The sequence below is a fragment of the Nyctereutes procyonoides genome, unplaced genomic scaffold, assembly GCF_905146905.1.
Source record: "Nyctereutes procyonoides isolate TBG_1078 unplaced genomic scaffold, NYPRO_anot_genome, whole genome shotgun sequence".
Lineage (NCBI taxonomy): Eukaryota > Metazoa > Chordata > Mammalia > Carnivora > Canidae > Nyctereutes > Nyctereutes procyonoides.
This window is the reverse complement of record NW_026575121.1, coordinates 4660613-4688245: the sequence shown is the minus strand read 5'-3', so window position 1 is coordinate 4688245 and position 27633 is coordinate 4660613. Positions and strand designations below refer to the sequence as shown.

The window sequence follows — 27633 nt, the reverse complement described above, 5'->3', positions numbered from 1 at the left end:
GGGAGTTCTGAGGTAATATGCCCTGATAGAGCCCCAAATGTCTGCCCCTTAGAGAGTGAGGGACAAAGATAGGATAACCCAGCTAAGTGCTTGCATAATCAGGCAGCCTGGGTCTTTTCTAAAGTGGTTTCTTAGTTTCAGTGTCTCCGACCCCTTCTCTCCTCTGGCAGCCGGGCAGCCTTGTTTGTAATCTCTTAATACCACACGGTAGATTGGGTTGATGAGCCCCATCGGTTTTGGATGAAAGACCTCAGCTTTCAAACATATCTTGTGACATGCAACACTCTTTCATTTTTTTGGAGAGAACATTTGGTCACTGTGGACATCACAAGACGTGCTCTCAGAGGATGATTGTAAGTAGCACCATGCTAAGTCCAGTCTGGTTTATACCTCTTGCCCTGGCTTGATGAACCATATAGCAGCTCCTGATTTGTATGATAAATCATATGGTCGCTCCACTCGGCGTGAGGCCACAGACACCATCTTTTAAGAATAAACTCAAATGGAGACGAACGAGGTAACTTGCACATCAACCTGCCCACCCCCACCTCCCACCCCCCATCCCACCCCTGGCCAGTTAGTATCAGATCAGGTCTAGAATCAGAAGAGCTTATCCTGGCCATCTCTGTCTACTTCCCATACTGCTGTCCTTTGAAGGAATGGCACTGCTAGGCGAGTTTCTCTTTTTAACACTCACACCAAGAAACCCTTGCAGGAAGGTGTTTGGCATTCGTTGTTAGTTTTCATGGGCCAAATGCAGTAGTCATTTAAAAATTTGGAAGTAGAGCCTAGAAAGGAGCCTATGCAAACTGTAGGCATGATTTGAATGATGATAGTAACACAGATGTGGAAAGCAGACAGGAAGCGGGGACGGGAGGTAGTAGGTATGATGGAAGTCCCTCTTGATTGTTAATGTTGAGTGCCCAGGTGTGTGCGCCGGTCAGCACTGACAAAAAATACCCTTAAAAATGGGGGCGCGTTTGGTGTAGAAGTTACACCTTAGTAAAGTAGGCCCGTTATGCACCTTAGAACGTAGACCATTTGCCACATTTGTTCTAGTTCTCCGCACGCTCGCTCTGTATCCCTGATTGTCAGACTGCTCTAAAGCCCAGAATAATTGGGGCTTTACGGCTGAATCATTGCCTACTGTTAGAAGACTGATTATTTCTATCGTAGCGGACAGATCCTTTGATCTCCATTTTCTCTCTTTTGAAACTGCTTGTTAACGGTCTATATAGTCATGCTAATAAACTGTTCTAACTTACTTATAAGTGGCGTTTTATTTTAGTGATGGTAAACACTGCTGAGTCAGGTTTTCTAGGACCACTGGGATGATGATGTTGGTTTATGAGGCCCAAGGCCCAGTAGGCCTTGGTTGCGCACCTCTCGGGCACCAGACACCATGCAGACAGGCTCCCATCCTGCTCACCTGCCTGTGGGGTAGGTGTCACTTACCTGAAATGCCATCAAGTACAGGAACTGAGGCTCCTCGAGATTAAGCAGTTTACCCGAGATCCCCACCTGGGAAACAGAGGAGCCAGGGTTTGAATCTCAGTTGTCTGACTCTAAAGCGTTTGCCTTTCCCACCACGCACATGGTCCTTTAGAAAGAACCACCTTTTCCCGGAGGACGTAGAGCACGGTGGCTCTTCCCTGGCTGTCGCCTGTAGCACTGGGGGTGGCCTGCCCTTCGGAGGTCCTGCATTACAGCTGTGCCCGGCCCCTGCCGGCCTCCTCCTGCCGCTCTCTCCTGCCTGCCCACCCGGGTCAGCTGCCTGCCGGCAGAGCTGATGGGCCTCTGGCATCTGGCGCCACCCTGCTTATCCCACCGGCTTTGCCTCACACCCTCCCCACGGCCCCTGGGGCTCCAGCTGCCTTTTCCTGTGCTGTCCCCATATGTTCTGGGTTAAGCGCCTCCACTTTGCCTTTGATCATACCTTTGCTCTCCTCTCTGCATTTGCCAAATAAAATAAAAACAGAAAACAAAACAAAACAAAACAAAAAAACCTCCAGTACTCCGGTGCCTGTCAAATCTTACCTCCGGCCTCTTCTGGGATGGCCCCAATCCCAGCCCCCCACTCCCTGTGTACCTCTGTCCTTTCCAAACTTCTCAGACTTTGGGTCTGAAACAGGTGGTTTAAGTGATCCAGTTGTCCCTCAATTATTCTTTAACTTTACCCTTTCTTTCCAGTTCATAACAGTAAGAATGATAATTGCCTTATCTATTGAGTCAGGTATTGTGCTGTGCACGTCAGGTGGCTTTTCTCAACCAATCCTCTCCAAACAACGTCAGGACATAAGTATATGTTTTCTCCCCATTTGGCAGATGAGAAAATCGAGGCTCAGAGAGAAATGTCCAAGCCCTAAGCAGGGAAACAGATTCAAACCAGGGTTGACTTGAGGGGTCACATCTTACTCTTTACTGACTCCTTGCAAACTCCTTGAAGATGCTGGAAAAGAAAGGAAAAGTGACATTTCCTGTGCCTTTACTAGGGCATGGCGGAGAGGAGGTCAGCTCATTTCCTCACATGATTTTTTACACCAATGCTAAAAATTTGATTTATGGTCTCCAACACTGAGGCTCAATTTAAATAATTTGTTCCGGGTCACAGAGCTGATAAGCGGAGACATCAAAATTAAACCAGGTCTTTCTGCCCCTAGAGATGCACGGCTCTGTGCATGAGCAACTCCACCTATATTTCTTTATTTTAATTCTCAACAGGGCCTTTTATTTCTTTTTTTATTCTCTCCAAGGCCTAGCTATATATCAGTGAAACTTTTCAATTAGTTATAGGTTGATTGAAAAGCACAAACATTCCCTTATTCTGTTGGAGAAGCATGAGCAGCTAAGGGAAGGGTGGAACCCACAAAGTAGTTAGATTTTTAAAAGAGACGACACAAGAGCAAAGATGGGGAGGCATTGAGTCTTGAATGGCCCGGCAACCCCGGATAAAACATGTTTATCTTGGGAGATGTACTTTATGCCCTTCCTGACTTGTACCATAGTGGAGCAGGAATGTCTAATATTAAAATTAAAAGTTAAAAGATGGGAGAAGATGACTTAGGATTTCTGTTCAAAGTTTTAGGTTGCTGTGTTGTTAGTTTACTCCGGTCAGCCTGCTTCCCCACCTCTTACCACCTTTCTCAGGCACAGAATTAATAAGCTAATGGTGCTTACCCAGGGCGATGGGAAGACAGGTCTGCATCGGGTCTGGTTCCTGGATCTTGGGATTTGTCCTCCACTCTCATTCCTCTCTGCAGAGAGTTTCTGTTGAGTATGCTACATGCCAAGAGAACAGTTGTCAGTGGAATTCACAGCGATGCATGTTAGTCTGAGCGCCAGAAGAGGCTCAAGTGCAGATTTTCGAGTGATGGACACCAACTCTGTCTTCCACACATGGTCTATTGTGCTCTGGGTAATTGAGAAGCGCTGGCTGTGGGCACTGGGTTTTCTCTAAGTGCTCCAGGTATGTCATCTCCCAGGGCTGTCGAGCCCCTTAGAATGTGGATGATCTGAGAGCGTTCCCAGAACGAAATACCAGAGTGCCCAGATCACCATGGCTCTGCCACTGGCTTCCATCCCTTTTTTTGCTGTGACATTCCAAGGGGTTTAGAACCATGGTAGCTATTCAGGTAGTGGGCCTGGAGATCAGGTGATCGGGTGTGCACAGTGGCTCCGAACCGCGTTCACAGCATTTGAAGTTGGGGTTCCTCCTTTTCTGCCTATTGGCTTTGGAGAAGTCACTTGGAAAGCCCTACCCAGTACCTGTTTCAGAAGGCTTTTGGAAGTTGAATGTCTAAGGAACACAGAGTGCCTGGCCTATGAGAAGCACTCAGGAACTGTTAGCTATCATTATTAGTTTCTTTTTTGTTTGCTGCTTTATTGTCGATCTCTCCTTCCATCATCAAATGCTGATAGACACCTTGTTCTTCTTTTTCTCTCGTAACGAGTATTCCTCATTCCCATGGCCGTGTCTAGCCTGTGGTAGGATCTTAGTAAATATTTGAGCTCAACAAATGAACAAAGTGGACAAGTCCATGAATGCCAGGCTCCAGGCTGGATGCTTCATATGTAGTCGTAGAATGAGCGTGGTATCCGCCTTCATGAAGCCGCCAGTTAGTCTGGTGGAGAAGAGGCTGGACCAATGGTGATGAGTGACACGCAGGGAAAGAACCAGGGGAGGCTCTTCTGGGTGGCAGGGGGTAGTGGCATTTTCTGACCTCGTATGGTTGATGGATCAATGGGGCACCTTCTTCTCTTCATCCATTTGAAGACTTAAAATACTTGTGGGTCCCCTTTCCTGCTTTTTTAAAGCGTTTCTATTGCAACTATTTCGTCTCCTCAAACATATAAACCAATTTTGTGCGTGTCCTAAAGTTTTTAAAAGGAAGGCAAACAAACGCCAACGATTTAAAAGATTTTAGAAAGTCAACCAAGTAACTTAAAACTGGTGATGATAAACACTCACTTGTTTACCTTTGGTTGCTTGGAATTAATTTTTTTTCCCCCATTTTGGTGTCTGGGATCTTTATTGGCCTTTCTTCATCTTTTCCTTGTCTGTTTGGATAAATTCAGCCAGCAAAATTCTTTTTGGCAGCAGGAATGATAAAAGATTCTGGTTAGTTTTAGGGATGAGATTTACATTAAATATTTACAAGTACATTTTTCGACTGTTAGAATAACAGGTTCTTTTTGGCCAGTGGAAGCGGGTGAGATTACTGAAAAGATCAAACCAAAATATGCCTGATGGACTAGAGCCACCTTGTCTGAGGCGGAAATCCTTGACAGGCTCCTGGCTCTGACTGACCTCAGGGAGCCTAGAACTGCTGGGAGGCTCTGTGCTGCTGCTTCCCCCACCCCCCGACCCCGTCATCACCTGCACGACGAAGTGTGTCCTCTGCTACAGGTTAATGATCTTAGAGGGGTGAAGTTGAAGCTCAGCTATGCCCTCCAAACTCTGGTGGAGTTGCCTACCATGTGGCTTAGCTTCACACAGCCGTGAGGTGTGGACCCCACCATCTAAATAAAGCATTATTACTCGGCCTTGTGGTTAGGGTGCTAGAACCATGCTTGGAGGGCTTTTCCTCCCTATACTCTGCACACAGAAGGTTCTCTGAATTGAAGGAGACATGGCACCATCGCATAAATCTGCAAAACCAAAAGCTGTGAGATGGGTGCACCTTGGTCTGTTTTCAAAACCTTGCACAGGGCTCGTGTTTTTCAGCTTCCTGTGTCGACTAGATGTGAGCCCTGTTCATTGCCTTGCAAGCAGTGGGAGATCATTGTGTGCTCACGGGGGCCATTTAACTTGGACGGGATGATGGGATCCATTTGACCTGAATCGAGGGACACAGAAACGTGCTTGATTTATAGAAGTACATCATATATTCTTTCTGCTTGACTTTTACACAAAATGCATGCAGGGAGCTCTTTTTGGCTGAAACCAAAGATGAAGCTGGCTACTGAGCCCTTGAGCTCCTGCCTCTGGTAGAGTAGGGAGGGAGGGCTTTGGGAAATACAGAGGGAATGAACATGATGAGTAGGAGGGAAGGAGGAAAGCCCTGGCCAGGATGATACAAAACAGCACATCATCTGAGAGTACCTAATATTTGACTTTAGGATGCATTTTTATTTTTGGCAGTGGGTTTGCGTCCTGTGTTCAGCCTGGACAGACATTGGACTTAGTCGGCATTCCTGAGGCATATGCTGATGATGGCCAAAGAAAGTGGCAGCCTTGAGGCGTGCTGGTGACCAAGGGGAAAGCCATCTGGAGTAGACATTTGCCATGGGCCTTGTGTTCATGTCATGTCTCCCTAAGCCAGAGAAACAAGAACTGAAAGGCACTTGTAGTGAGGTTCTCACGCATAGCAGCATGTTTGTTTTGTTTTTGTTTTTTTAAAGGTTTTATTTATTTATTCCTGAGAGACACAGAGAGAGAGAGAGAGAGAGAAAGAGAGAGAGGCAGAGACACAGGCAGAGGGAGAAGCAGGCTCCATGCAGGGAGCCCCGATGGGGGACTCGATCCCGGGACCCCGGGGTCATGACCTGAGTTGAAGGCAGATGCTCCATCATGGGGCCACCCAGGTGCCCAAGGCTCTGAGTTTTAAATGTGGTCAAATTTGGTGCCCCTTGAAAAATGAGGGAGCATGCTGCTTCTCTTTGGATGTTCTCAGCATGACCTCCACCCCCCAACATGCACACCAGCCAGAAGTAGAGGCTCCCTCATGGTCCCATGGAATTTTGTACTTTCCCTTTATTATTGCGACATTCGTTGTATTATGTTCTTTACTTCTCTGTCCTCAGCATCCCAGCACAGCCCTAGGCATTTGTGTTAGTGTTCCATTGCTTCATAAGAAACCGCCACAAAAAAAAAAAAAAAAAAAAAAAAGAAACCGCCACAAAAAAAAAAAAATGTAGTTACTTAAAGCAACGTAACACTTACTGTTCCCAGTTTCCCTGGGCCAGGAGTTAAGGGCACCGCTTGGCTAGGTCGTCCGACTCGGGTCTCACAAGACTGTCATCAAGGTGTTGGCTAGGGCTGCTCTTAGCTGAGGCTGAGTCCTCGTCCAAGTTCAGGAGACTCTTGCCAGAATTCAGTTCCTTGTGGCTGTAGAAATCATAGAACCCATAGATTTTTTTTTTCTTTCTTTAAGAGAGGGTCCCAGTTCCAGTCCTTCTTGAAAAAAGCATTGCCTGGTGAAGTCGGGCCTGTGGAGATGATCTCTGTTTATGAACTCACAGTCAACCAGTTGGGGAACTTAATTACTGTTGCAAAAGCCTCCTTCTGTGTAAGGTAACGTAATTATGGGAGTGATGACATCCCATTGTCATCGCAGTCAAGGGAAGAGGCTTATACAGGGTGTAGACTACGGTGAGGGTGGAGGGGACAGATATCTTGGGGGCCATCTCAAAATTCCACCAACCAGAATGAATACCCAGTAATGTTGAAAGAGTGAATGAATAAGACGACTGCGTTCTGATGGATGGCAGCACAGCAGCTGGCTTTGGTGAAATGAGTGAGAGAAAGTTTTGGGGTCCTTATGGCAAAGTGCTGCTGCAAGCAGTTTCTTTATCACCAGGGAGCTGTTTCCTGGCATCTCTAAAGGCAGAAGCAGAAGAAAAGAAACAGCAAGAAAGCAAGGAAGGAGCAAAAGGAAATCACATCCTGGGCTGCTGTCAGGTGGTAGTTCTGAGCTCTCCCCACCCTCCAGGCTGCTGACGGTTAGGGTTGGTGGGAGACCAAGAGCTCTGGGTGCCTCCTCTGTCCTGCCCCAGGGCATAGCCTTTGTGGATGCAGCAGGGTGGAGGCGGGAAAGGGAACCCCACTCCCCCCGCCACGGCCCCCAATAGCTTTGCTTTTTGTTTCCAGAGATGGAGTCTCTGCCTTAGGCTGAAATACAAACCCAAGTCTTTTTATTCCATCCCTTTATAACCACATGCACATGGGGTATCCCTCGGAATCCTCCTCCAGCAGTGAGATGCACGAGGTGTGGAGAGGAAGCCTTAACTTCCAATCTCCTGGCTGCGGTTGGCTTTAAAAAAAATCAAATTGAACCATAGCTGTCTGTGTTTAATTTGGAAGAACAGAAAGGATGTGTGCTCTGTGGCGCCCACGTAGCATAAAAGTCTCCATGACATCATACCACTGTGCCCGGCCTCAGAAGCTTCCCGTGCAGACAATGGCCCTGCTTCCCCGACAGTTCCCAGGCATGGGTGCCACCTTGTGTAAACACTGCTGTTTTTAGGGCATCGCCGAGGCAAAAAGGATGACACATTAGTAGCAGCTGGAGGATCTCATTAAAATGGGGAGGAAAATATGAAGACTGGAGCCTGGTTCATGTACAAACAGTAAAAGAGTCTTTGTCTCCTCTGATTAACAATTGGCTGCATTCGGATCGCCTCTCTGGGCCTTTCTGGACGGTAAGAACCAGCGTTGCAGGCGGAAGAACCATTGTCTTTCTCGTTGGTTTTCAGATCTCTTAATCTCCTCCAAAATGACTATGCTGGGTTCTGGGGACTCGGCTGAGAACAGAAATGGGGTGGTGGCTGGGCTGCGGGACCCCTTGGAGTCACTGGGTCGGATTGGGCCACACCTGCGTGGTGCAGTTAGATGCCAACATCTGGGAGGTGGAAGCAGGTGGAAGCAGGGCCGTGGCCCTCCTGCCGAAAGGACAGGGGAGCACGCTGTGGGGGAGCTCTCCCGGGAGCAGGGGTTGGCCTTCTCTTAGGGTTGTTGATGGTTTTAACTGATAGGGGCCACACCGCCTTCCCCAGCTCTGCAGGGAAAACCATATGCTGCAGAAAGCAGCTCACTGCCTCCTGCAGAGCATGATTTTCCCAGGTGTGTGGGTGGGGGGCGTGCTGTGGGCAGGGCAGGGGCTGCGTCTGTTGGAATTTATATGTAGACCTTGGAATAAAACCAAAATAGGCCAAAGGACTGTTCTTTTGAAACCTGGTTCAGCCGACTCAGTCGAGCAGGAGTGTCGTCATGTGCTCGACAGCAGCGTCTAATTATGGGGCAGCACTTGCAGGCTGGACCGCCCCCGGGTAGGAACCCACCGAACACAGCTTAACTCTAGCCTGGACCGTCGCTTGTCATCCGTGATCTTTTTTTTTTTTTTTTTAACTCATCAGAGAAATAGGAATCACTATGAAAGGTGGCTTTTTAGAACCCTTGCTTGTCTTGCAGAACGAGACACCAATATTAGGTGGATTGATAATGCGCTGTGTCTTTTTAGGCCCTTGCTTGTTTTTTCTCTGTTGGGAATGGTGTTTCTGTATATGCTCACTTTGTCACTAGTGAGGGGGAGAAAAAAAGATGATCTTTCTCTGTGTTAATCACTTTTCCCGGCTGAGTTGAATAGAGGATAAAGCGGGCTCCTTTTTTGGGGAGTTCACTATCGACCTGATGATGTGAACAATAAAGAGGTGATAACACCTCCGTGATCACAACAGAGCAAATACCCTTTAGTTTCTTCCCTGAATTACCTTACCACTTTTCACCACCTTCATGCCTTTCAGAGTCCGTTTTTCTGCAGACTCATCGAAAGGCAGCTGCCCGCTTTGTCCTGATGTACCTGAGCCATGTGAACATCGAAATAATACAGCATTGTGAAGTTCATTGTGTAATGGGTCCATCCCTCAGAAAGGCAGGTCTGGAGACTGGCTTCCTGGGCTGAAACCCCTCAGGCAAGTGGGGTGTGGGACAGGGGAAGCTCTTGAAGCATTTTGGCCTGAATGTTACTAGCCCACGGCTTTTTATTATTATTATTTTTTAATGGCATTTGTTCCTTTCTTAGACTCCGGTCCTCCTGTCTCCCATTTTTTTTTAAGATTTATTTATTTATTTTAGAGTGAGAAGGAGAGAGAGCACAAGTGGGGGTGGTAGAGGGAGGGATTGAGAATCTCAAGCAGACTCCGTGCCGAGTGTGAGGCTTGATCTCACGACCCTGAGCGGACACCAAGAGTCGTCCGCTTAACCAACTGAGCCATCCAGGTGCCTCTTCTTAGTCTCCAACTTTTATTTTATTTTATTTTAATTAGTTAATCTCTTAAAAGATTTTATTTATTTATTCATGAGAGACACAGAGGGAGAGAGGCAGAGACACAGGCAGAGGGAGAAGCAGGCTCCATGCACGGGAGCCTGATGTGGGATTCGATCCCGGGTCTCCAGGATCGCGCCCTGGGCCAAAGGCAGGCGCCAAACCGCTGCGCCACCCAGGGATCCCCAAGAGGGAGTTTTAAAATGACTTCTATCACCTGTAATCAAAGTATAACCTGACTATGGATGTATCTAAAAATGTAAACTAATAAAAAGAGCACTGGTTATTTTACTTTTTCTTATAGGGCCCCTTTCTTACCTTCTTACTGGAATCCTCTATTTTCAGAATGGGATATGAAATCCTACAGAGCGTAATTTGCCACTTGCACCTTAAGTGGAAGTTGAAATAACGATAGCAAAACATAAAGGGTTCTGTGCTGTGTTGTAATGCCAGCACGTAGGGGTAGTGCACACTGCTTTGTGCTCCAGAGGCACTGACATTGGAATTGGGGACACTTACTTTTTGATCTGGGACAAATCTGTAAGATTGATAAAGGACCGGTGAATTTATATTTTGCAGCAGGGCTTGGAAGAGGAGCTCGTTTGTGAGACCAAGAGGAGAGTGCCTTCCTTTTTTTTTTTGCCATTATCGATGCTGTTAAGATGTGGATTAATTAGTGCAAACATGATGATGGAACCTAATGTCGCCAGAGAAACATCTCTGACACGCAGTGGACCAAGATGGGGGGCTTAAACGCATTTCAGTGACATTGGAAAGGACCGAGCTTTAGGGCCAAAGCTCTTTCTACCAAAGATGAGCAGAGCACAAGGGGAATTGGTAAAAATTCCAGTTTCCAGTGCTGGGTCATTTCTTTCCTTTTTTTTTTTTTAAATTATTTATTTATTTATTCGAGAGAGAGAGAGAGAGAGAGAGGCAGAGACACAGGCAGAGGGAGAAGCAGGCTCCATGCCGGGAGCCCGATGCGGGACTCAATCCTGGGACCCCAGCATCACGCCCTGGGCTGAAGGCAGGTGCCAAACCGCTGAGCCATGCTGGGTCATTTCTAGTGAAGCTCTAGGAAAGAGAATTTGTGCACAAGGGCTGACGTTAGGCCTTCATTATTATTATTATTATTATTATTATTATTATTATTATTACTAGCAGCAGCAGTAGCAGTATAGTGATGCTTCAGATAGCGAAGTGTACAGCTGGAACTTCTCCTTTTGTTAATACATGGATCACTGACTGAGCTTCTAGATTGCTTTGCCAGTGGGTCTAGCATTCACGAGATTAATGCAATCAAGTAAAACACACCCCCTGTGGCGCTGTTGTGCTGGCGAGTGGGTTCATGTGCCATCTCTTTCCTGACGTTTAGAAACTTGCAGGTGGGGTTTGGGTGGGTCCTTCGGCCTCCTCGTCTCTTTCACTGCCTTAATGGACCCCACTGCAGCTAGGGAGCTTTTGCCTCCTGCCTCTCACCCCCTGCCCCCCCAACCCTTGTGGAATACAGCCCTGACGGAGCCAGGAGCGTCGTAGGAAAGGGCTTAAAGGGAGGTGCGGCGGGGCTGGGGGGCCAGGGACAGAAATAAATGGCAAAACAGCAGTAACACCAAAGGGATCTGGGAGTTGAGGTGGAGGCAGTGGGCCCACAGGATCTGGGGACGGGAACTGAGCGAGGGCGGTGCGGTGAGATTCGTGGCACCCCCCAAACGCATGCCCGTGCCATGCCGGGCTCCAGGCACAGGGTGTTTGTTAGTTCACCCGAGCCTCACGGAAGTCCCACAAGGCAAGGTACTCTCGGGATCATCCCTGTATTAGATGTGAGCAATCTGAAGCACCCAAGGGTGGGCAGTTCTACAGGGGTGCAGCGGCCCTTTCGGGGACTCCAGCCTATGCCCTTCTCTGTTCCCCTGCACTGAACAACACGGAGGGCAGAAATCACCACCGAAGGCCGCTTAGCCCTTCAGAGTTTTCCACCCACCCTCCTGCCACCCTTTCATGCCCACGTACTCCTTTTTGTTTTCTCCTCCTTCCCACAATGTGGTTGCCCTTCCTTTATACAATCCTAAATAAATCATAATTTAAAAAAAATTTTTTTTAAGAAAGTGGAGGGTCTGAGCAAAAAGCTGCTCGTTTCACGGGACCCCAGCTGTTCTAAACATCCGAGTGTGTTGTAGGACACAAAGGACCCTCGTTACCAGGCTTTTCCACCAATGGGAGAACAGTTGTTGCTCTCATCTTTTCTATCATTTCATCTTTCTGGGGGCCCAGAGGTTGCTTCTGAGCTCTGTTAGATGTGCTAACGGGGGGATGAGCGTGGTGGTGTGCGATGGAATTAGACGGTCAGTGATGCCAAGGCCTTCACCGAGGTGGTCGGGCTCAGGGAGAAAGGCTCTACCCCAGCTCTCCCAACAGCTCACGCCGCAGAGACTCGCTGTCTCAGAAAGAAAACAAACGACAGTTTCGTTTAGCCAAGGGTGGAGCTGGGAACTTAAGACATTTCTCAAAAATATATTCCCAAGAAATCCGCGTTGATCAAAGCCAGAGGCATGCAGCGTGTCTGTTCGCGGCGATCTCAAGGAATATCCTGCTACAGATTCTCCAAAGACTGAACGTCATAAAATCACAAAGCTCTTCTTTATCTTTTAAAAGTCTATCAAATCTCACCTTTGGCCTTTCATTCTGACAGCTACAGAGGCAAGTCCATTCTAGTAGCTTCCTCTGTTTTCAAGGTGTTGGTGACGTTTGCTGTAACCCTGTGCCCCTCCTCCACCAGCCAAGTTAAAAAGCACTAATATTCTCTTTTCTGGTTGCTAAAGAAACACAGCCAGTGAGACTCCTGGCCAAATGCGAAAGAGTGGATTTCACTGTACCAGGACATTTTTATTGCCGAATTAAGTCAGTGATTTATATCATGCGCTGGAGGTCTTGGTTGGGGATAGGGGAGGGTAGTTTTGTCCACCTTCTGTGGCTCTCACCTACCCTCCACTCTTCCATATGGAAAGCTTCTAATTCAGAAGCCACTCGTGAGCTTTTGGCTCCAAAAGTGGCTTCGGATTCCTGGCTGCACGTGTAACTGTCAGTACCCGCTTCTGGGCAGCACATCCAGTTTTTAGATCCTAGGCGACTCAAGGTCATGAACCCCCCTAGGTTTCTCTTCTGTTTCATAGAGCAGGTGTTCGCGATGTGATGTGATCTGACTGGATTCCTATAAACTTTTAGATTTTATTCTATGTATTTATTTGTCAGAGAGAGAGAGAGCGCGAGCGTGCAAGCGCACAAGCAGGGAGAGAGGCAGGCAGGGGGAGAAGCAGGCTCCCCGCTGAGTCAGGAGCCGGATGCAGGATTTGATCCCAGGACCCTGAGATCATGACTTGAATGGAAGGTGCTTTACGACTGAGCCACCCAGGCATCCCTGGATTCCTACAAACTTTTGACTTTAATTTTTTCCTTTTATTTGTGTTACTTATTAACATTTCAACCAAGATATATATATATATAAATATATGCAAATATATACAAATATGTAAATATATGTGTGTATGTGTGTGTGTGTGTGTGTGTGTGTATATATATATATATATATATATATATATATATATATATATATATATATAAAACCAAGATTCTTAAGCTGCATGGAGTCACGAAAGTGATTTTTTATATAGTGCATTTTCCCCAAAAACGCGCATCCCAAAATACTTTGACAATAAAAGTGCGGAGCACTCCCACCGACTAACATTGCCCATCCCACTTCCTAAACAAAATCACAACACTGCCATCAACCATCCCATGTTCCCAAAGTCACGCACATAGGCCACCTGCCCCGAACCATCCACAAACAGGGTCCCACAAAACCACACCAGCCCGCCATGTTCCATATCCCCCTTCAGCAGGTCTCAAACACCTTCCTCCAACCCCCACCCTCACCTTACAAAAACCCGGACGACCCCCACCCTACCCAGGCCCCCCCACGAACAAACATAAACACTACTAAAGAACTAAACATTACGCGAAAAACTACTACCCTCCTCTTATCCCCCAGACGCCCACACCCCATCGAAAAATCTACTCTCCCCACCCCCCTAGTTCCACCCCGACAAAAACCACCCTTGGTAGCCAGGGAAGTCACCGACCTTATACCGACCTCCCCCTATCTAAAAAACATATACCCTCAAAACAAACAAACAAACCAGCTCGCCCCCACCCCCAGCGCGCTCGCTGCCTCTCCCCCTGTAGGCTGTCTCGTCCACGCACCCTGCCTGGAGCCCGATGTGGGACTCGATCCCGGGTCTCCAGGATCATGCCCTGGGCTGAAGGTGATGCTAAACCACTGAGCCACCCGGGCTGCCCAGCATCCAACTTTTGATCTCAGGGTCGTGAGTTCAAGCCCCCATGTTGGGCTCCACACTGGGCTTAAAGCCTACTTCAAAACAAAACAAAACAAAGCCTTATTAACCAAAGGATAATTGAAGAAACCGATGTTTAGCCTAAACAAGAAAGAAGAAATGTAGAAACTATGGTAACCAATTTCCAATATCTCAGGGGAAACACATGCCTTTTATTAGAAATTCATGTTAACTCTCAGAAAGATCGCGTGAGATTAGAAAAACATTGCATTTGTTAGTAAAAAAAAATTAATCTGTCTGTGACTTTATCCAAAGTATGTACGACTCTGAAATTCTAGGCAACAGGACTTAAAAAGACATAAGGATAATTAAGACATTTAAATTATAGTCTGTTCAGTTTACCACTGGGGTAATTGTAATTTTAGTTACAGAGTGGCTTTCATCCAGGCAACCTAAATTTCCTTGCACACGTAGCCTCATTTCGTCCCACAGTGTGCTGCATTAGTCTCATTTTTTCACATTTGATTTAAGATCTTGCCCCCCTGAGGTATGGTGGGTCCTTGGACCAGTAGTTCCGGCATCACCTGGGAGCTCACGGAGAGGCGGGCCCAGGCTCCCCCCAACCCAGATCTCCCGAATCAGACCTGCCCAGCTGTCTAGACTGTGTTGCTGATACAGCAGATGTCCCCATTCTTTTCTTTCTGAGGATGCTGCAGAGTCCCCTCGGCCCCCATAGGATCTCTGCGGGTCCCTGCAGCCTGCGTTCCTCCCGTTAGGCTGCTTGACTGTGCCTCTGTGTGCTTCTGTCCTTTGAGACTTTGTCCCTTGGATTTCTTCCTAAGTGCTCTGAACTTCCTAGCGTTTTACTTCTTAGTTTTAACATGGCATTTCAGTCTGGTGACAATTTTATAGTCAGAACCCACATGGTATCTATTTAATAGTGTTTTATGAAGTACCACTTAGTGTGAAAAGAAGTGGATCGTCCTGAGATGAAGCTATATGTAAAGTATGGGTGGAATTTGTGTGTCAGTTGGGAACTGATGGGCAAGTATATTTTGGTCTGCTATAAAAGTTTCTCCCCAAACTGCCTCCACACAAGTAGGCAATGAAAGAGCAGAGAATTCTCAATTTGCTTCACTACTGAAAAGAAAAGGGAAATTTATGGGGTAATAGTGACATTGAGAAGAAGTGGTTCTGTAAGAGAACTGCAGTTTTCATCGGTAACTAGAAATATTTCCAGCTCTTACAACGAACGGGTGTCTTTTTCTCTTATTATTAGTAAGGTTTTAGAACTAAATGAGTAGGAACAACTTGGTACAATTTCTGACATATAGTTGAAAACATTTTTTAAAAGAGTTTATTTATTTATTCCTGAGAGACACTTAGGCAGAGACACAGGCAGAGGGAGAAGCGGGCTCCCTGCGGGCAGCCCGGTGCGGGACTTGATCCCAGGACCCTGGGATCACACCCTGGGCCGAAGGCGGACGCTCAACTGCTGAGCCTCCCAGACATCCCCAGTCCAAAACATTTTGAATCTACTTTTTAAGTAAGATGTTTAGGGGATCCCTGGGTGGCGCAGCGGTTTGGCGCCTGCCTCTGGCCCAGGGCACGATCCTGGAGACCCGGGATCGAATCCCACATCGGGCTTCCGGTGCATGGAGCCTGCTTCTCCCTCTGCCTGTGTCTCTGCCTCTCTCTCTCTCTGTGACTATCATAAATAAATAAAAAATCAAAAAAAAAAAAAGCAGTTTTAAAAGCACTTGTACTTCTGCTACTCATAAGAACACGTTCAGCATTTCTGTAATTTGCAACCATGTTGTAGAAACCAGCACGATCTAGAATTAGTTTTAGTTTCCCTGAATATGCTTTACAGACATATGGATCATTCACTCAAATAATCTTCATTCTTTAGGTTACATCTTTTTTTGTTGTTGTTGTAACTGGATTTACTGGGGATAAGAATGAACATTGTCATTTCCCCCTCCTAGGACACTGGTATGATAAATGTAATTGCAGTTCTAAGAAATCCTTTCCAGCTGAAGAACAAACCACAGAGACTGTGGTTTAAGTCTTTGTAAATGTTTTTTTTCCCCCCCTTTTTAAATTTAAACCATACATTCAGATTTGGTTGTGCTTCGCAGGTGTCTGTTTTTAGAGTTTTCTCAATTAGGAGAACTCCCCAGGCCAGTACGGGGTGGGGTGGGGTGGGGTGGGGGGAATACACTTTAAAATTTATTTTTACTTTTCATTTGGAGTCTTGAAGCCCTAAAAGCATCATGCATTCTTTTCACAGGCCCTCGCACTATGTTAACGTGTGTATTGGTAGCCTAGCATCTAGAAATAGCTTGACCTATAGGAGATACAAAAAAATGATTGTAAAACTAAAGGGAGGGGAAGAAAATAACAGACAGGAGAAAGACCAGTGGGTAGGACCGCAGAGATGGCACATTTTGCTAAATTCAGTGTGGTATTTGCTGCTTGGGGAGCCTTAGGAAAGGCCACACATGGGGTCCAGGGCTGCCTGTCACATGTGGTTGGCGGCCGTGAAGAGCCCCAGCAAGGCTGAGGACAACTTCACTCATTTGTTTGTTCTTTCAGCCAGCGGTGATTGGCTTCCTTCCTTCCCTAGCTTTTAGGAACTGTGCTGGTGCTGCAGTAGTAAGCGTCGGGGATTAGGCCAGCGTCCTGCGTCTTTTGTCCTCACCAGCAGCTCTCCCCTAGCATCCCATCTCCCTGAGCAGAAAGGACTGTGAGATGTTTTGTGTAGATGTGGTTCCAGGTGTCTAGGATTTTGTTTCAGCTTCAAAAGAGGAGGGACAGTGACTCTCCTTGGGTCTCAATATCTTGATCAGGAAATTGAAGAGTAGGCCTCGAAAGACCCCAGTCATCTCTTCTCGCCGAGGCCCTTGAGATGTGTGTGTGGTTTGCTAAGGATCAAACAGCTCCTGTGACAGATACGACTAGAAGCTCATAAGTCTAGACTTTTCTTTACCAATCCAAGTCGTTTGCATTGTAAGTCTTTTTTATTTTTTAATTTTTTATTGGTGTTCACTTTGCCAACATATAGAATAACACCCAGTGCTCATCCTGTCAAGTGTCCCCCTCAGTGCCCGTCACCCCCACCCCCTGCCCACCTCCCCTTCCACCCCCCCTAGTTCGTTTCCCAGAGTTAGGAGTCTTCATGTTCTGTCTCCCTCTCTGATATTTCCCACTCATTTTTTTCTCCTTTCCCCTTTATTCCCTTTCACTATTTTTTATATTCCCCAAATGAATGAGACCATATAATGTTTGTCCTTCTCCGATTGACTTATTTCACTCAGCATAATACCCTCCAGGTCCCTCCACGTCGAAGCAAATGGTGGGTATTTGGTTTCTGATGGCTGAGGAATATTCCATTGTATGCACAGACTACAACTTCTTTATCCATCATCCTTCGATGGACACCAAGGCTCCTTCCACAGTTTGGCTATTGTGGACATTGCTGCTGTGAACACCGGGGTGCAGGTGTCCCGGTGTTTCACTGCATCTGCATCTTTGGGGTAAATCCCTAACAGTGCAATTGCTGGGTCGTAGGGCAGGTCTATTTTTAACCCCTTGAGGAGCCTCCACACAGTTTTCCAGAGTGGCTGCACCAGGTCACATTCCCACCAACAGTGTAAGAGGGTTCCCTTTTCTCCGCATCCTCTCCAACATTTGTGGTTTCCTGCCTTGTTAATTTTCCCCGTTCTCACTGGTGTGAGGTGGGATCTCATGGTGGTTTTGATTTGTATTTCCCTGATGGCAAGTGATGCGGAGCATTTTCTCATGTGCTTGTTGGCCATGTCTATGGCATTGTAAGTCTTCTAACAACAGCACCCTCAGCACTCTGCTTGCTGAAAGTAAAGCTCATTTCCATCCGCCCTGAATCTAGAGAAGGGTGGAGCTATGGCCTTGGGCGCCATCTTTGTTCTTGACTTTATTTATGTGCCCCACTTTCTGTAGTCGTGGAAGGGCAAATTTCGGTAGAGAAAATACAAAGTTATGCCTCCTGCACAGGCCTGATAGGTTGCATCGTGAATAGAGTGTGCAGACTGTTTTACTGATTAAGTGAAAAAATATTGAGGCTTGATAATTGATTTTTGGCGTTGATGAATGAAGGCAGATTGGACAGCCCTTGAGGACACTCCTGATAACCTTGCAGTACGGGAGAGGCATTTTAGAAGAAGGGTCAGAAGAAAATTAATAAGGATGTTGGAACATATTGTGTGGGTGCCTGAGAGGAGATGTTTGACGCAAATTAAATTTTAGATTGTCCCTGATTTATGAATGGGTCTCCTCGTAAAGGCTCTTGTTCTTTTCCTTTAGTGACATTTATTAGCCAGGAATTAGAGGCAGATTTCAGAGTTCAGTCGTCCTCCCTTATCTGCAGTTGTGCTTTCTCCGTGGTATCAGCCGCCAGCATACCACGCTCCAGAGGCAGACGATCCTCCCTGTGACGCACTCTCAGGAGGTCAGTAGCAGCCTAACGCCGTGTCACTGTGCCTACGTCGTCCACCCCGTGTCACCTCATCGTATAGGCATTTTATCGCCTCACTGCATCACAAGAAGGATGAGTATATACAGTAAGATCTTCTGAGAAGAGAGAACACACGCTCATGACTTTTATTACAGTGTATTGTTGTAATTGTTCTATTTCATTCTCAGTTATTGCTCTTCATTTCTTACTGTGCCTGATTTAGAAGTTAACTTATCACAGGTGTGTACGTCTAGGAAAAAAACTCAGTATATCCAGGGTTCAGTACTATTTGTGGTTTCAGATATCCACTGGAGGACTTGGAAGGTATCCCCCCCCCCCACAGGTAAGGGGGCATTAGTGTGGCTTATTGTTTCAGTGATGGTTTCATAACAAGCTTTTAGAGATGAATTTCATTAAATGCCACCAGCTTTGTGGTTGAAAAGTTGAAACAGGTCTGCCCTTTTTGGGGGCATCTGTGACAGAATTCACTCGAAATCACAGTCTTAGTATAGGTTAGGGTAGGGAGCTGTGAGAAAAGGTGAAAATCTGTATCACTTTATTCCTCACAATGTATGAAGTTAGTAATCTCTCTCCTTCCTCTTCTCAATTGCTGAAATTAATTTTAGGGTTTCCATTTCATTTTCAGTACACAGAGTATTTCAGAGATGGTGAGGCTGTGATTATTAGCATTATGGGGATATTTAAATACAATTTAACATGAGAAAAAGCAAAGGAATGCACAAATTTGAGGCTGTATTTCCCCCTTACGTAAATCCAGCCACGTATCTGTGATAGAGAATTGTGAATGTCAAGTTATTTGATCTTTCGTGGCTGACTTATCTTGGAACATTTATATTTACAACATGCTGTGCATCAAAGTGTGAAAACCAGAACCGTACAGTTCCATTATCATATTAAGTTATAAAATGTTTTTTATTTACATGGTAAATCTGGGATAGGTTATAGTAGAAACTCCTACAAATCTGAGAGACTGAAAGTGGTAGCAGTTTTCAGAGATAAATCAGTAACCTATTCATCTGATTACACATCTCTCTGCTGGTTACATGATAAATAATACAGAACTTTCCTTTTTTGAGTTTCACTCTTTTGAGTTTCCCTATAGACGTATTTACTTTGTTTTGACTTGTGTAAGGTCTTAGCAGCATTTCTCCCCCAGCTCCCCACCTGTCTCTTTACTATGAAAAAGTTCAAACAGAGAAATTGAAAGAATAGTACACAGGGGTGCCTGGGTGGCTGTCAGGTAAGGATCTGACTCTTGATTTTGGCTCAGGTCATGATCACAGGGTTGTTGGTGAGATCAAGCCCCACCTCGTGCTCCATGCTTAGCATGGAGCCTGCTGGGGGTTCTCTCTTGCCTTCTCCTGCCCCCCAACATGCGTGCACATGTACACGTGTGCTCTCTCTCTCAGAAATTAATTAATGAATTTAAAAAAGAAAGAATAGTACACTGAACATCTACATAGGTACTGCCTAGATTCATTCCTTAGCATTGTGCTGCATTTGCTTTGTGTGTGTGTGTTTGTGTGTGTGTGGGGGGTGTTTGTATGGGTGTGAGGGTATGTACATATACTGTGCATATTGCTGACCAATTTGAGCAAATTGGGGTATGCAAATATGATGTGCATTCCCTACTTTCTTAAACATCTGTCTTCTAAAAAAGGACAATCTATATAACCACAATAAAATCTCAAAATATGAAAAATAATTTTTCATGACATCTGATATTCAGTTCATTATCAGATTTCTCCAGTTGCCTCCAAAATGACTTTTATGACTGTGCATTTTTTTTCCCCTGAACTAAGAGCCAGTCAGTATTTGTTGCTTTGCAATAATGTTATGGCCCTTTATTCTAGAATCTAGAACATCCTCTTATATTTTCTGTATGATATTGACTTTTGAAAGAGACCAGGCTGCCTGCCTTGGAGAATGCCTCACACTGAGGATGTTTCTGATGGATTGTTTCCCTTGGAGTCCTTCAGTTTTCTCTCACTCCTTTATTTCCTACAAACTGGGAGTTTGGCAAAAAGTTTGGAGACCATTTCTTTTCTTTTCTTTTCTTTTTTTTTTTTTAAGATTTTATTTTAATGAGAGATAGAGAGAGGCAGAGACACAGGCAGAGGGAGAAGCAGGCTCCCAACGGGGAGCCCAATGCGGGACTTGATCCCAGGACCCCAGGATCACGCCCTGAGCCAAGGGCAGATGCTCAACCACTGAGCCACCCAGGTGCCCCTGGAAGTTATTTCTTTTACCGTTTTTGGGTAAAAGTAGGGCAGAGGAGATTCCGAAAAAGTGAATGCTGTATTTTCAGAACAATTTTTTTTAAAACCCAGGCCTCTGTCATAGTGAGTAGAGTGGAGAAGAATAATGGCTTTAATTGTCATCGAAACTTGTAAGGTTCTGATTAGAGTCTCTTCCTTATTTTCAAGGGCCTGCAGGAAAAGTCCCTTCCTGTCTCCTCTCCTTTGGGCTTCCATGGCACCTGGAGTGTGTATCACCAGTAGATCGTTTTTGTACAATGTGGCAGCTGTCATGTGTACTTTTTTTTTTTTTTTTTGTCTTGCATCCGAGCTCCTGAGATCCTGACAGCAGGAATGGTAATTGATTTTATAAGAACAATTCAGTGTTACCACACTGAATTACATCATTTTTCTAATTTATTTTTATTTAAAACTTTCTTCTTAAGTTTCTTTTTTATTTAAAACTTTCTTCTTAAACTCAATTGGATGGAGAAAGGAGTTTTCTGGATCCACCACTTAATGGTCTCTACCAGGGAGATAGATGTTTTCTCAAATACAGGTGGGGTTCACCCTCCTGCCTGACTTTAGTTTGCTCCTTTGTCACATGTGGTCTTTAGGTGCCCCCAAGAGAAGTGACAAGCTAGGCGTGTCTATCAGAGGGTATCCTAGTTTTAGGAGTTGATGTGTGTCTTCTCTGAAACTAATTTTATGTTGCCCGTGGTGCTGTCTTAGTGCTTTGCCTGCTATTCCCGTGGAAACATGTAGACTTTCACTTTCACAGAGCTTGGTATATCAGTTAGACAGAGTCCCTTCCTGCACAGACATTCTGATTAGCCCCATGGCCTTAAAGTGCTGAGCAAGTATACTTTTTTTGTGTGTGCCCCATGACTCGCCTAAACTTTGCTATAAATGGCAATGATTCTGAATTGCCTTGGTTCCGTGCCAAATGCTGGAAATAATTTTGGGATATAAAAACACAGCTTTCACATGAAAATATTTACGTTACGGGCGGTTGATAAGCATGCATGTGTGTTATCCATTTTCATAATGAATTAGTTCCTTTCTTCAATTGCAAGAATAAGCCTTCATTAATATCCAGTCTGTTGGAGTGGAAATGATTCCAGTAGTATTATTATGATTTCCTAGTGACCCTCCTTCTGGAAAGGCATAATAGAAGGAATACTTTAATCAGATTTGAAGAAAAAGAACTAGGACTCAGGACTTGAAAAAAGGAAAGGCGGCTTCCAGCATTCACTTTTAAGTGTCACCTCTTCAGGCAGCGCTCGAGGTATCCACCAGGTGCCTCGTGGCAGTTAAGATGAGAGTCAGGATTCTGGGGAGCCCTCTGTCCAGCTCACCTCATTAAATCAGAGTTCTCCCACCAGGAAGGGGGCCACAGAAAGCCCGCAGAGCAAGCCCGTTGCTTTCAGGTAAGTGACATAGTAACTCCTGCTCCCAGGTGAGCTTGAGTTGTCTTCTTTTATTTTGCTTTTCCTTTTCAAATAATAGTCTTATTTTCAACCCAATGAGCTAGGTCAATACCGAGGAAAATGATATTTACAGTGTGAGAAAGGAGAGGAGTTTGATCATCAGTTTGCTGCTTCACTGTGTGCCATAGAGTCCTTCCTTAAACAACGTGATGGAGTGAGGGGAAAAAATGTCCCCAGTTTTCAGGCCTTTGCTAGTGTCATGTGGTATTTAAGCAAAAAATAGGGTTTTGTTTTACAATGTCAGAATAGCCGAAACTTCCTGCCCAGCAGTACTCCCTGTGGCTCAGTCCTTATTTGGAACTTAGTGTGATGTTGAGGTCCTACACGTCTTCCTACTGGTGTGCCCTGGTTGGATAGATTTTTGAAGCCTATCGTCTCATCACAAAACCAGAGAATGATGGTCTCCTGGCTTTGGATTGCTAGTTTTTGTTAAAAGCAGAGGACTGTTCCCGATTCCTGCCATGGCTAATAGGCAGCAGTCTGGGGAGACGACATCACAATTTAACCACTTTATGGCCCCTGAAAATGTAATCCCTGTGACAGCGCCCCGTGATATTATTCCATCCTTTTAGCTTCTAGACTTCTCTTTTCCATTTCAGAATAGGCAGGGGTGCTGAGTTCTTGCTCTGCGCTTTGCAAGGTGAAAATTAGTTTCAGAGAAGATGCACATCTGTATCTATATCCTTTGTACAGATACGGGGGTTCCCTGTGGCTGCCATCACTGGACTTCGGAGTCACACTGACCTGGAGAGTTTATTTAATCCCTTGATACCTCTGTTACTTATCTATAAAGTGAGATTAAATTGCTAGACTGTGTTAAGCATTTAGGAAGTCCTTTATGAATGGTACTTAGCGTTACACCACTTAACATTTCTGTGAGTTTTATGATTCTACACCCCTCATTTGGTCATGTCATTCCTCTCCCCAGTCTGCATTCTTAGAGGTGAACACCTGCGGTGACTCCCTGCGGCTTATGGATTAAAATCTAAACTCTTTGTTTGTCATATGAGGCTCCCAGTGATTGATACCTTTCTGGGCTCATACTTCTCTTCCCGCTTGGACTGGTACAGAAAATGTGGACCAGCTGCCATGCCAAACATGCCACTGAATTTATGACTTACATACTTTGTGGGTTCTCTCTACCTAAAACTTCCTTGTGACCTGCTTTTTGCCCCTGTCCCTCCAGCTCCCACCTGCCCGAATCCACTTGTGCCTTCCAGGTTGGGTTCTATGCCCCAAGGTAGGCTTTCCTCTTCCCCGCCAGCTGAAAATTATGTCATCCTCCTCTAAGTTGCTAACTCTATATTTATCGCTCTCTTAAAACCCTAAGGAACTTTATTTAGAATCCAAGTCATTAAGAAATAGTAAACAATGTTCAGTATTTCCAGTTAATGAATAGGAAAGTTTATCGACGTCCAGCTGACACTTGAACAACATGGGTTTGAACTGTGAGGATCCATTTATAAGTGGATTATCCCAATATATTTCAATAATACATTTCTAAGCTAATAGGGAATTGTTCCAAAAATACATTTGCTTATGAAGTTTTTAAGAAAGTGACTACAGGACGGCACAGTACCAGAAGTGTATTTTCTCTTAGTAACATTTTCTTTTCTCTAGCTTACATTACAATGAGAATATGATATATAATCCAAATAACATACAAAATATGCATTAATTGACTGTGTTATTATGTTATTGCTGACCAGTAAGGCTTCTGGCCAACAGGAGGCTATTAGTGAAGTATTCCGGGAGTGAAGGTATACAGGAGTGTTCCCCTGTGCAGGGGTGGACGGGAGGATTGTGCTCCTAACCCCCGTGTTGTTCAAGCGTCAGCTGTATTTTCAGATGTTTCTCAACATGAATTGAACCAAACGTGGTTTTCTTCGGAAGTTTTTAAAATCTGTTTTCCTAAGAGCTGAATTGATTAGACAAATTTAGTTCACTAGAACGAGCCCTTCTTCAAACATTTCTCTGAATCCCAGCACTTGGATAGCCGATGAGGTCATGCTGGAGAACACAAAGGCAGAGATGGAAAAGTCTGCACAGAGAGTCACTGAAGTTTTGGGACCTGGAGAAACCAAAGTGACCTTCACGAACCATCACTGGGATCTGAATAAAGCACAAATGCAGATAAGTGAGGCAACGTTCTGAATAAACTTACTCTGTGGGTTGACACGAGGGGCTGGTTTCAGTGGTGGCTGCCTCGTAAAACAGTGAGCACGCCGGAGCGTTGGCAGCGTGCGCCCTTCGGCCTGTTGCTCAGCTTGCAGCCTGAGCCAGGCAGGGGCCATCCTTCCCATGAGACTGATGCCCCCACTACCTCGAGTCCAGGGAACACTGAATTTCCCCTGCTGGGCCCATAGGTCACCTCTAGTCTATCCATTTCTTCTTTTCTTCTCCTGAATTTTAAATTCACCCTAGTTTGATTTCATGTTTGTTCACTGTGGTGGCTTTGGTTCACTTAGGCCCACAGTAATGATAGAGGAAAAAACACTGGTTGTTGTTGTTGGCTATTTTTTTTTTCATGTATCATTTCCCGTGTGAAGCCAATTTTAATCTGATGTGGTAAAGTTTAAAGGTATCATTATGGATTAAGTATTACAGTTTCAGATGTTACAAGATTTGAAATGAGATATAATAATAACAACCTAAGGTTATCTCGCATACGACATTTACTATGTGACAGGAACAACTCTAGGGGTGTTACATATTTGGTTTACCTGTTTAATCCTCACTGTAATCCTATGAGGTAGTGACTATTAATCTCTTTACCGAAGCACGGGGAGCTTAAGTGACTTGGTCAAGATCTCAACAGCCAGTAAGTGGAGGATTTGGGATTTGAACCCAGGCAGTCAGTTAGACTTCCAGGAAACAAGTCAAGATACCCATTCTTCTTTCCTTTATTACCTATAATCTTTCTGTTCATCACCGGACCCTCCTTAATTTCAGGAAAAAAAAAGTGGAAAATGCACATTTAATGTTTAAGCAAAATGAGAATGCACTGTAATAAATTCCCAAGCTAATAGAGAATTGTTCCAAAAATATATTTGCTTATGAGATTTTTAAGAAAGTCACCACAGGATAGATATGGGGACCCTTGTTTTTGGACAAGTGCTAGTGCTACTTGAACTCCAAGAAAAATTTAGTGAGAAGATCCTTACAGAGTAATAAATGGTTTCTTATCTCCCCGGAGAATAAAGACCTTTGGACTTCAAACCACTACATGCTGCCTCCTTGAGCCAGGTGGGGCCCTGGGACAGACCCCAGGAGCCCTGGGAGTTTGGTGGAGGGAGAGATGACTTCCAGCTGAGTTGCCAGAGGATCTCCTGTTTAAAGTTTCTCAGGTTGACTGAATCAGTCCCTATGGCTTCAGGTAGCTGTGATGAATAAAATCAAATTACAGTGGCCGCAAATCCTGAAGAAGACCCTTGACCCTACTTTCCAAGTGTGTAGCCGGTGCCTTCTAAAAATAAAACCTACGTAGGTCTGAAACGTGAAGACCGTAAGGAGATCAGATAACAAGACTGGAATTTAGGAAAACTGGATGGACTCCAGGGTAGGTGGCTCTCTGGTCTACATCTATACAAGAAGCCTCATAAAGAGATTTCATCTAGGTCCCATCGATGCTGTTTCCAATACCGCTTTCACGTCCTCTCCCTCTTCAGGCTCTGGATTTTCTCCTACCTTATTCTGAGTTTTCAGCTTTTATTTAGTAACCAGCTTCATGACGATCATTTCTAGGTCTGCTTTTTTTTCTTTTTTCTTTTTTTTTTAGGTCTGCTTTTTTTTTTTTTCACCCCCTGGCCACAGTAGCGATTAACCTTATACCATCGCTGGCCCCAGACCCCATCAAGAACCGTACCCCCCTGGGATCCCTGGGTGGCGCAGCGGTTTGGCGCCTGCCTTTGGCCCAGGGCGCGATCCTGGAGACCCGGGATCGAATCCCACATCGGGCTCCCGGTGCATGGAGCCTGCTTCTCCCTCTGCCTATGTCTCTGCGCCTCTCTCTCTCTCTCTCTCTCTCTCTCTGTGACTATCATAAATAAATAAAAATTAAAAAAAAATTAAAAAAAAAAGAACCGTACCCCTGCATGGCAGACCGGAATGAATGTAGCAGAGGGGCCACGCATCTTCCTTCTCCGGGGAACCGAGGGGACGAGCAGGCCTGGTGCCAGCTGTTCGAAGAAGCCAGAGCGTTTTCTGATGGTGCTGCCTGTCAAAGGGCCCCATCCAAGAGGTGATAGGTCACGTCCTCGCTGCTAGTGTGGCCCACCTGCCCAGCAGCCCCATAGCGTTTTCGGATTCCTTTCCAAGGTCGTATGTCCACGTTGCACACTCAGAATGGGTAGCAAAGCGAGGGCGGTGTGGCTTTATGTTCCCGTCCGCCTTTTCACTTAGGGACCCGTGCTGGATATAAACGAACCTTTGTAGGGCTCCTGGGTTTATGACTGACATCTGTTCTGCCTGCACATTTCCAGCTGGGGGCTGGAGCCACATCTGTGCTTTAAACGTCCACCCACCTTTTCTGTTTGAAAATGTAATTTTAGCTTTTCGTTTGTTTTTCATCGTGAGCTCCGAAGAGAAGATGGGTTCCAGCTATGACTCAGGGTGAGTTCCTGTGTCCTGAGTCTAGTTGCTGGAGCACTTGCACCTGACAGGAATTGATTCTGGGGAAACAAAAGGGACAGGAAGGGCCCTAGGCACACGCTGGCTGGCCTAGACGCCGACTTTTTTGCTGGCCATGGGCACTGAGCAGGCTCAGCCTCGTGAAATCACAAAACCATGGCTCAACCTTTTTTTTTTTTTTTTTTTTTTTGAATATTTTGCGTAGGAAAGGGATGGTAAAAAGGCGGGAAGGCAGTTCTAAAGCAGTGAGGGTAACTTTCCAACTCAACACAGCAGATTGTAACGTTAGTGCTCAAAAGCTTTTTTAGTTGAGATGTCAAAAAGGCCTTGAAAAAGTAACCAGTTTTGAGACTTTTAAAAAGAAGAAGTGTTAGAGAGCAGGACTTCCTATTTTAGTAGAAGACTGGCAAGAGAACTGTCTGGCTGTGATTGGGGAGGGAGACAATAAAAAAATTGGCTTTTTCTCCGGGCCCCTGAGTGGCTCAGTCCATTAAGCATCTGGCTTCAGCTCAGGTCATGATCCCGGGGTCGTGGGATCGAGCCTCACATCAGGCTCCCTGCTCAGCGGGGAGCCTATTTCTCCTTCTCCCTCTGCTGTTCCTTGTATGCGCTCTTCTCTCTCTCTCTCTGTCAAATAAATGAATACAATCTTAAAAAAAAAAAAAAGGCTCTTTCCCTGGAAGCTCACACTCTTGAGTGCTTATCTCTTTCATTCTAATAGAATGTCCGGCTGGTAAATTTTGAACTTCCCTGCAGCTCTGAAGAAGTGCTCTGATCCTGCTGAACTCCCAGGGCACCCAGGGCCTCTCCTGTGCCCCGGAACATTTTCTGCCTGGAGGAGGCGCAGTGTGTTTTGGTGTAGTGTGCTAG

At 45.5% G+C, this 27633-nt stretch overlaps 1 protein-coding gene across 5 annotated transcripts in view; it reads left to right on the top strand.

Moving 5' to 3' along the window:
- Positions 1–27633, top strand: part of LRCH1 (leucine rich repeats and calponin homology domain containing 1) — a 199927-nt gene that overhangs the window by 12316 nt on the left and 159978 nt on the right. The window contains exons 1-2 of one of the 5 annotated variants that reach the window (XM_055335665.1): positions 7099–7180; positions 7746–7920. The exons of the other annotated variants lie outside the window; for them this stretch is intronic. The gene's annotated coding sequence lies outside the window, so the exon portion shown is untranslated. Of the gene's footprint in view, positions 1–7098; positions 7181–7745; positions 7921–27633 lie in introns of those variants that run through there. 5 annotated transcript variants of the gene reach the window in all.